At 48.6% G+C, this 4380-nt stretch overlaps 1 pseudogene; it reads right to left on the bottom strand.

The window, feature by feature from the left end:
• Positions 1-204: 204 nt before the first annotated feature.
• Positions 205-323, bottom strand: LOC120604787 (uncharacterized; annotated as a pseudogene).
• Between the last annotated feature and the right edge of the window lie 4057 nt (positions 324-4380).

Genomic DNA, 4380 nt, shown 5'->3' with positions numbered 1-4380 from the left:
TCGTAAGCAGTGGCTAGAGGGATACAGGTTGAGGATGAAGAGCGTGCCAGATGCCAGGCCACCTGGGGCCTGGTAGGCCATGGCATGGGGCTTAAATTGCATTCTAGGTAGATTGGGAAGCTGTTAACCCTTGGTTGACTTCACAGATTACAAAGACCTGGTCAGTTTACAATCTCTTAATATTTTATTTTATTTTATTTTTTATGCTGACAGCACCTAGTCTTCCTAAGTGGTCTCCCATCCAAGTACTAACCAGGCCCGACCCTGCTTAGCTTCCAAGATCAGATGGGATCGGGCTTGTTCAGGGTGGCATGGCTGTAGATTCAAAGGGTTTTTAACATTAGCGCTTGACTCCGTTTGTGATTCAAGCTGATTACTCCGGCTGCCCGGTGGAGAACACACTAAATCAGGCAACAGGGGGCCCAGTCAGTGATTATGGCAGTTCGGACTGGGGCTGAGAACAGGTGGCTAAGGTCAGAGGACAGTGGGACACCTTTGGGCCACTTCTCAATTAAATCAGGTGCTACGGTCAGGCTGGATGATATCACCCTCCGTGGGCCATAAAGTCACCCCCTTCCCTCAGTCCATTCCCGGTCTGTGGGTGATGGATGGACCCACTGATGATCTGGCTGGGCCCTGTGCCTAAGTGATGGGTGACGGATGGGGTTGGAACGGAACACTCTGAGCCATGTGGCCAACACACTGCTCCAAGGAGGACTTTGGAGCCAGGAGTTAATTTAAAGAAAGGAGTGGAGGAGCTCAATATCGTTTCCTTCACTGCTCAATTAGTGGAGAGGGCTGTAGGGAGCTAGAGTTTTAAAGATCCCCTTAATCATCTTCTGTCTGCCTGGCAATGTGCAGGCGTGTGGCAGGATAATTGCACCTACCCATTAACGAATGCAATTAAGGCACTGGGGCCTCCAGCACCCCCTTCTGCAATTAAGTAGCAGATGAGGGGCTCATGGGGGTGGCCTTTGAAATGAATCACTTGAAGCTAAAAACTTGGAGGCTGGAAGTCTGGACAGAGACGATTAGAGTCGATAAAATCGTGATGAGGAAGGAGAGACTCATCCAATCTCAGCCTGCTCCAGCTTGAGGCCCTCCCTGCACTTGGATGACTATTCTTGAGGACAAAATAGAAGTTCTGCTTAATGCATAGGAGAGTCAGTATTTAAAACCCACCGATCACCACCTCCAGCCAGCCTCCTCCTCTTTGCCAAGGATATACCAGAGAGTGTTTAGATACCTGTGAATTTCTGCATATTTAATTTTGTGAGAAGCTAGACTGTCTGGCGTATTGGCAGGGAGGGTGCTAGGAGGGCACGTTCCTATCCTGGGGGTGGGGGTGGAGGAAAGGGGGCGACCTTTTGGGTGGCTCACCATATTCTCCAACATGGCAGTCCTATGTGCCCTCCTTTCCCATAGGCTATCTCTTTTAACTGAATCCAAATCCCAACAGCCTTGGAGGAAGGCCATGATCTCTTGGTAATGGAAGCTTGGAGACTTCACGTGAACCTTGGTCTACTTGACTTCCAAGTTTTCACTCACTCCACTATGCTGAGAAGCTCTGTGATACCTCGATGGCCAAGATCTTGCCCCTGTGGCCTTTGATGTCCCATGGGGTGGACTCAGAGGGACATTTTAAATGTTATTTCCAACTTTCTCCCTGCTCCTCCCTCCCCCTCTGAATTTCTGAAACAAGGCCTCTGTGGCTCCCCACATGGCTAGAGGTTGGAGAATACCGAGGTACTGACCACTGTGCTCATCTCAAGTCAAAGGAAAAAAATGAGAAAAGAAATCCCTCTTATCTTAACTGCCTCTTGCTATTCTCTTTATATTCTCACCAATTACAAGTGCTGTGAATCATTATGCGTGTGCTGATTATCATATTCATTTAGCATCTCCACTGAAGCTCCAGGTGCTGAAGTGCATCATTGAAATGCTGCACAATGTGAGTTTGCAAGGAGAAGACCTGGTTCTATTTTGAACATTACCGCACACTGATGTCCCTGCAGGGACCCAGACAAAGGCCAGGAGACCACAGCCTGCGTCTGCCCAGGGAGCCAGCTGCCCTTTCCTTCCCGCATAAGTGCCAAAGTAGCTCTGCTTCTGCTCAGAGCTGCTCAGGGTGTGAGTGATATGTTTCCTAATCCCCAATTCTCCCATCTTATTGCCCTGGTAACTTTGCTTTAGGTTTTGATTTAGTTTTGGTTTTCTCTGTAGTCTCAGTGAGAAGCTGGTTCCAGAGAGCAATAGAAGTTGCAAGTTAAATTGTGTTAACATGGGAGCTACCTGCCAGTCACCCATTTCTTTGAGGCCTTTCTGAACTAATACCAAGACACTTGCTGCTTTCTGTGGCCTAGATTCTTTCTGAGTTTAGGACACTCCCACATCTGTTTCTTTCCCTCCTGACTCCATCAAAGCTCCAGTAAGATGGGAAGAGAAAGGGCCAGGGGTCCAGTGCTGCTTGGCCCAGATGAAGAACCCTCACCTGTCTTCAACAGAGGGAGAGCTTCTGCAGCCCCCACATCCCCTAGGATATTGCCAAGTATATAGAATGGCAATCAAGTCTTCTCTCTTTCTTTTCTCCTCCCTTATTTACCAAATATCTACTATGATCTGGCCAAGTTCCAGGGGCCCGGGACCACACAATAAATAAGCCAGTTTCCTTTCCAGTAGGAGAGACGCTCTGGTAAGGAACACATAATAACTACAACGTGAGAAGTATTTCAGGAGAAGCCAAGTAGAGGCCTCCCTTTGGGAGCTAGGAGGAGGGGATCATTGATTCTGCCTGGGAGACAGACATTTGCATTCAGTCTTGAAAGCTGAATGGGGAGGGGTAGGCACAGGCTTTCCAGGAAGAGGGAAAGCCTTAGCCAAGGCCAGGAAGGTACAGCAGACATGACATACTTGATGCCACCTGGACCCTCCTGCCTCCAAGGCTCTGCAATCATCATGCTCCACAGAGCCAACCCTAAAGTGGAGAAATGGCTTCAGCCTCCCAGACTGCAGCCCCCGAGCCAAGTGGGGGATGCTAAAGGGCTCGGGTGCACACCCTATCCTCCTCCTCCTCTTGAGGACAAGAGGAGGCATGGAGGCAGGAGGCAGCAGACATCTGCTCTGGGTTCAGACTTCCGATGGAGGGAGAGCCCCCAGCACACAAACCTTGGGTGTTAACCTGCCTAGGGAACAGTCTGGCCAAGATTTCTGTAAGCCAGAGTGAATACACACGCACACACACAGCTGCAGGCCTGGCTCCTCGGATCCTCTCACTGCACCCACTTCCCCTTCCACAAGCAGGTTTCCCTTCACATGAAGTCGAATATCACTGATTGCCCAATGCCAAACAGATGGCAGGAAAGAGAGCTCTCCCCAAGGGGTAAGGGGTGAAGAGCAGCAAGGTCACTGCTGACAGGTGAGGGCTGGGTTGCAGGGCTCTGCTGCTCTGCCACCCGTATTCAGCCAAGATGTGGTTAAGGATGGATCTGGGACGCAGAATACGTAAGGTGTATTCACTCCACACCCACCCTTGCTGTTTCTTTCTCTTTTCTCTTCTTTTCACTCTCTTAATTTTGAAAATATTCACTCTTCCTCTTGCCTCTACTCTGACTTCTCTTCCAGCACTTTGCCTTGGTGGAGTGGTGGTGGTTGGGGGCTGGGAGGAGGAATGTGAAGAGGTCATAGAGGAGTTGGAAAAGAAAAAAATGGTAGACCCTGACAGAAGCTGACACTCATAGCTAAGCCAGGTTATGCTCTTATTAGATATAAATGATTTCACAGAATACCAACCTCAGACAAGTTTACTGAGACCAACATAAAATGAAATGATACAAGGCCACCTAATGATTTTGTCTAAGCACAGACAAAAACAAGATCACTCTACCACCCACCAAACACCCCTTTCTTTTGGCCAAGATGAGTGACTCTATCAATATCAACTTTGTCTTCATTCTAATCGCCCCTCCTTGTAGATGAGATTTATTGAGATATTCAGTCAGAATTGTCCCACTTTCTGAAACCATCTAATCTAGGGCAACCTCTACTTACTTAGACTTTCTCCTAAGTCACCCCATCAAAGCCCATGTGCTCTAATGGGTTCTTTCTAATACTCTCTTGCAGGGAGAATGCGCCTGTAATTTCCCCACAGGGTGCATTCTCCCTCTCTGCAGTTGGGAATAATCTCACCTCGTTTAACTACAGATGTGTTCCTGGTGGTCTTTGGCTGAAGAGCATCACAGAATTGGAGATTCCACCAAGATTCATCTGAGACCCTCACTGCCTTGGACCAGGACCTTCACTCAACTCAGTAATAGTGCACACATTTTGTTGTTGTTGTTGGGTGGGGGGGATGCAGGTCCTGGTTTTTTTGTTTTCTTTGTT

Source organism: Pteropus medius, unplaced genomic scaffold (assembly GCF_902729225.1).
Source record: "Pteropus medius unplaced genomic scaffold, Ma_sr-lr_union100, whole genome shotgun sequence".
Taxonomy (NCBI): Eukaryota; Metazoa; Chordata; class Mammalia; order Chiroptera; family Pteropodidae; genus Pteropus; species Pteropus medius.
The sequence above is the reverse complement of the archived record's forward strand: the minus strand, read 5'-3'. Positions and strand labels throughout refer to the sequence as shown.